The 6,253-nt window shown below is 40.7% G+C and overlaps 1 pseudogene; it reads right to left on the bottom strand.

Moving 5' to 3' along the window:
- The window catches only part of LOC116104599, a 68,144-nt pseudogene extending 62,228 nt beyond the window's left edge, over positions 1 to 5,916 (bottom strand).
- Between the last annotated feature and the right edge of the window lie 337 nt (positions 5,917 to 6,253).

Here is a 6,253-nt window from a genome sequence, read left to right on the forward strand (position 1 = left end):
TTATAATATTTTATAAATTTTAAGGAATATGACAAAAAAGATATTGTAGGTCTTGAAGGGGGGTCTCTAGGAGGAGCAGTAGTACAATTATATTTAATTGAAATATGTTTTTAAATGTTAACAAATTCAGATAAATTGAAATCATGTAATTTTTCTCATCATAATGCAATAAAAGTTTAAAAAAAAAAAAAGACCTGAATGGAGATACCCAAAAGATATTCAAGTGTTCAAATGATATATGAAAATGTTGTTATCCAGGAAATAGGGCTAAAGTTACAATGAAATGCCATCTCAAATTTTCATTTTTTATTAGATATTTTCTTTATTTACATGTCATATGATATTTCCTTTCCCCTCCGAAAAAAAGAAAAAATAAAATAAAATATAATAAAAAAACAAAAACAAAACAAAACAAAACTCCTGTTCCCTCCCGCCTCCCCCTGCTCACCAACCTACCCTCTCCTGCATCCTAGCCCTGGAATTCCCCTACACTGGGGCATAGAACCTTCACAGGGCCAAGGGCTTCTCCTCCCATTGATGACTGACTTGGCCATCCTCTGCTACACATGCTGCTGGGACCATGAGTCCCACCATGTATAGTCCTTGGTTGGTGTTTTAGTCCCTGGGAGCTCTGAGATTACTAGTTAGTTCATATTGTTGTTCGTCCTAATGGGCTGCAAACCCTTCAGCTCCTTGGGTCCTTTCTCTAGCTCCTTCATTGTGGACCCTGTGCTCAGTCCAATGGATGGCTGTGAGCCCCTACTTCTGTATTAGTTGGGTATTAAATTTTCTAGAATGGATTTTATCAAGAAGGTAGCAGAAGGTAGGCATTGAGAAGGATGTGGGGTAAAGGGCACCCCGATGTGCTCTTAGTCAGTGCATAAATAAGCAGGGACCGCATGGAAAGCAGAATGGAAGGTTTTCTCAACATATATATATATATATATAATATATATATATATTATATATATATGATATATATATATCATATGATCCAGCAATTGCTCTTCTAAATATATATTCAAATGAATTAAATCAGTGTGAAAAATCTCTGTGTGTTTATGTTCACGGCAGCATTATTCATAACAGGTATGTAAGCAACTAAGGGTGCATCAATAGATAATGGATAAAATATATGTTGAAGGTGGAATAAGGTAGTGATGCTCAGTGGAACAGTATTTGTGTAGTGTGCACAAGGCTCTGGGTTCAATCTTCAGCCACAAAAATCAAATAAACAAAAATAAATAAATAAATAAATAAATAAATAAATAAAAGAAAAGGAGAAGGGTGGGAGAATTATTCCAATAGGGTTAGTACTCAGGCTGAAGGAGAAAATTCATCTCTTGGAAATGGGTGGACAAACCTGAAGGACATTCTGTTAAGTGGAGTGAACCAAGTGGACAAGAGCAGCCCTGCCTGGTGTTACTCAGACGAGGAATGTAGAGACTGAGCTCTAACAGGGGAAGAAGAGTGCAGTGGTTAGCAGGTCTAAATGAAGGTGGAGGGCTTAAGGGTCAGGGACAGAGTTCTGAAACAGATCCAGCTTGTTGACCACAGTTAGCACTAGTGTACTGTGTAGTTGGATTTTTTTTATAGTTTCAAGTGGTAGGTTGGAGGATGTGGGATAGAAAAAGAAATGGGTGGTGGGTAGGTTTACTAAAACTAGGGATGCACGGAAAGGGTCTTTGGAAGACAACCTTAAAGGAAAGAGTTTGGGCATGATTGCCCTACATTGATTGACAAGTCCACTCACAGAAAACATGGGTTATGAGAAGTTCAAGGCCTGGGAGACTTCCCTATAGATTGTTGGTCAGAGACCCCCATGGGCCTCCCAAACAGCAACAGGCTATTTCTAGAGCCCTTGGTTATCACCCATAACTATATTGTAAGACCCTATTGCTAAAGAAATCACACACTTTGGCTACGGGGAGTAAAGAAGTCAATCGTAAACTGACTAAGCAGCTTTCTTCTTGCTGACTGGCTTTCCTGGTGCAGAAAAGTGAAATGCAGGTTGCTGGGGGAAAAAGGCATCCATCATTTTTACCCAGTACTGGACTCCACATGCTGCAACACTGACGGGCCAGACAGTGTGTGCCCAGCAATGTGACTGTGGTACAACTTCTGGAGGGTACTTGACTGCCTTCTGATTAGATCTGAGACAAGCTCCACAGGAGGACAGTTCATGCCTGGCACTGTAACCTAGTCAAAAGCCGTGGCTAGGGAGGTTATAGACCTGTTGAGCCTGCCATTGTCATTTGCTATACGGCCATGCTCCCTTGAGGCTTCTAAGTCTTCATGCTTAGACCCATGGAGCTGGGCTGATGTCAACCTCAGTCAGAGGAGCTTCTTTCTGCAACAAGCAGAGGTCCATGGAGAGATGCTTAAATGGTAAAAGTTCTGAGACAAGAGACCAGGGGCCCAGCAGTAAGTGTAGCACTTGTATGAACCCCTTCCTCCAGAGTGGAATCCAAGCTGAAGGAAGCAGGGAGAGGTGCTGTCAAGTGGCTTCTTCTGGCTGTGGCATGGTTACTGAACTCATAAACCCACAGAGGCAGGTGTTACCTGTACAAGATCAAGCCAGTCAAACTTACAGCTTAGATGCGGCAGGTGAAGCCAGGCTTAAGGGCTTACTTAGGAGCTGTTGACAATTGGTTGCTAATAAAAAGGGAAGATCATGCTTATGAGGATGTGACCACTGATAGATTCCCCATGCTCCTGTGGATGGCCTGCACCCATGTACTTATTGGCACCACTAACTGGATTCAGTAGCTAATTTTAAAATGGCATAAAGTTGGGAGAGGAGCATCCCTCTTGGGATGTAGGGAGAATTGAAAGGAGAAGAAATAAATGTGATCATACTTCAGTGTTTATGTGTATAAAATTCCCCAAAATAAAGAAAAACATTTTAACTTGATTTTACATATACTCATCACACATCTCTAATACAGACCACATAGAGCACAGAAGCAGGTAGATCTCTGTACATAGTCTACAGAGTAAGTCTCAGGCTAACCTGGGCTACATAATGAGAACAAGTCTAAAACAATAAAGCAAAATAAAACTATGGTTTGGAACTGAAGTATGTACCCCCATTGCCTTGTTTTTCTGAATATTTAATCCACAGATAGTGTCACTATTTGGAGGGTGTGGGTTCTGGCAATTTAAGAACCTGAGGCTTAAGTGGAGGAAATAGGTAAATATATAGGTCAATGGAGATTTATATCCCTAGGAAATCCCTGGCTCACTCTCTTCACTTCCATCTCTGGTGCATGCCCCATCACCATAGTATGTATTCAGTCTCTGAATGTATTCATCTCTGGTGCATGCCCCATCACCATAGTATTCAAGTGTCACCTACTAAAAACCTTCTGAAGCTGTGAACCCACGCCCAGCAGTCCTCCTTCATGGAGTTGTTTCTGCCAGGTATTTTTTGTCACAAAGATGCAAAAGTAAGAACAATGGAAAACTGGCAGCAGAGGAATGGGGTGCTCTCCACCCTTGGCCCTGTGGTTCTTAGGCCTTTGGAACTTAGAAGAATTGCAGGTGTGTACTAGAGAAGCCCTCCAATGCCATCAGCAGCCAGCCTGATGGGAACTCAGGTGACCAAAAATGTTAATAGAAGAGCAAACAGTAAAAGCCTACATGCAAGTGAAGTTGTAGATGAGAACCTAGATTCTGCTGGTAATTGATCTAGAGGTAATCCATGGCTAGTAACTCTCTGTATTTTTCTCAGTGTCTTGAAACTTTATGGGAGGTCAGTTTTAAATGAGAAAGATGAATTAAATTAGTGGAGGCTACATCAGGACGATAGCAGCAAGGCTGTGTCACAGATCTTCCTCATGGGTTGTGACTAAATTTACAGAGACAGACAGCAACAGAGAGAAGAGTAGATGGATTTCAACAACAAAGCCCTTTGACTAGAGAAGGAGAAGGAGGAAATTGTGAATGGGAAGAGATCAGTTATTAATGACATTAGAACTATTAATGAGAAGCTAAGAACTTTGCACTGGGACAAATAGGAAACTGGCCAGATCCCACCTGTCACAAGCTTCAAGTGGAAAAATTTAAACTTATTGAAAGACTTATTCTGAGAGCACAGAATACAGCTAGAGTGCCCTATTGGCACAGGGCCACCCAGAAGCTACTGCAGACTAAGGGGCTCAGCTAATGCTCAGCAGGCAACAGACATCAAGATGATAATAAGTCTGAATTTAAAGGGGCTTGTACCTAGATCATTTTTTTAGTATAGAATAAGAGTTTATTTAGAGCATGGGGAGGGGAGTTAAGAGAGGAGTAGAGTCAGAGAAAGGCAAAGAGGTGTACCTAGATTCTTAATGAACTTTTCAGAGACCAGTCAATACATAAGTATGTCCAATTTCTTCTAGAGAGCCACAGAAAGAGATGTGAAACTTTGAGGGGAGGATTGAACTGCAGTGGAGACCCTAGGAAACTAGAAATGCAGACATGAGGGCCATTTGCTGAGGCAGTTCCATCCCCTCTGACTCTTACAGTATTGGGACTGTAAGAGTCAGAGGGGATGGAAGACACCAGGAGAACATGGCTCACTGAATCAACTAAGCAGGACTCATGTTAGCAAGCATTGAGCCTGCATGGGTCTGCACCAGGTCCTCTGCATATATGTTTTGGTTACTGGCTTGTTGTTTTTGTGGGTCCCCTAACTCTGACTCTTGCCTACTCTTGAGACTCTTTCTACCTGTTGGGTTGCCTTGCACAGCTTTGGTATGAGGGGTCTCGCCTTGTCTTATTGTGTCATGTTTGGCTGTTGTCTCTTGGAGGCCTGGGCTATTCTCATGGAAGATGGGTCAAGAGTAGATCTTCAGGAGTCGGGTGTGGGAGAGATAGATGTGGCTCTGGAGGAATGGATGAAGGGAAACTGTAGGAGAGAAGAACCTATTTTCAATAAAAAAAGAGTTTTTCCTAAGTCTCAGAAAGTTCTTTAAATTCATACTTTTGAACAATACTGAACTTGTTATTAAAGATTCATAGACAAGGATTGGATGAATTTTCATTACAAAACTATGGCTTTTGGTAGGCTGTGGGTGGAATTTTATTATTTAAAGTCAAGTGTTTGATGTCCATTGGACAAGGGGTAGACTTGAGACAGTTAATCTTCATCGTCAGCCCAACCATCTTTGATATCATCTAGATTAGTGTGCACACATCAGAGTATATAGAGGGAGTTTTCTAGAGAAGATTAAGTGATGGGTACATACCACCTGTGGACTGAATGCCTAGGTGGAATAAAAAAGGAAGAAAGAGAAGCCAGTTGATTCTAGCGCTCCTGGCCTCTCTGCTTCCTGCACATCATAATAAGAACTGGGCTGCTGTGGTGTGGTCTCATAGTGATGAACTGGACCCTCTGGAAGAGGGAGCCAAGGTTAATTGCTTCTCCCTTGAGTCATCTTTGTCTGGTCTCTTGCTCACAATCACAATAAAATTAGCTAACCACATTCTTGCCTCCCTCCCACTACAGTGAAAGGAATATTTGAGACTCTGCCTGTATTTTTACATTAGCCTATTTCTCCCCTCATACCTGTAGGTTTTTAGAGTTCTGACTCAAAGTGTGATTTCTACTGATTCTTTTCCCCCTGATACTTTCTTTAGCTGTGAAATCTGCGTCTGCCAGGGATGTAGCCATTATATTATCTATGATTATGTTTTCATGTATCTAATTTTATGTCTCTGCATCAACCTACCCTTATCACTGCGATTGAAGTAGCAGTTTTTATAGATGGCATCAGTTTGATATGTGGTGACATTTCCCCCGATCCCACTCTTTGGTGTGTTTAGAACAAAACGCTTAACGCGATTATCACGTTTTCGCTCCCACTTCGAGCTGTCACTTTTATTTCTCTTTGTTCCACATATGTGATTTTCACACTTCTGCTTCCCCATCTTCAGACTGCTTTACCATTTTTATGTAAATACTGCTTAGTTTTTGAGACCCTGTCGTGACCTTGCTATTGTTAATTATTGTCTGTCTTTTTTTATCATAGCCATTCCACAAATGTTACCTCATGATTTTTGACTTATCTTTATCATATTTCTGTATAGTTTGGAGGTTTTTTTGTTTTGGATTTTTTATTGTTCCACACAGCATAGCAAAATTTGTAGGTGAAATGTTAATGAAATAATTGTCTTATTGATTTATCAGATTGATTATTGAAAAGTACATATAAGCATATTATCTTTTTATATATTTATTGTTATTATGCCATTTTACTATACTTAT

This window comes from Mastomys coucha, unplaced genomic scaffold (genome assembly GCF_008632895.1).
Source record: "Mastomys coucha isolate ucsf_1 unplaced genomic scaffold, UCSF_Mcou_1 pScaffold22, whole genome shotgun sequence".
NCBI lineage: Eukaryota > Metazoa > Chordata > Mammalia > Rodentia > Muridae > Mastomys > Mastomys coucha.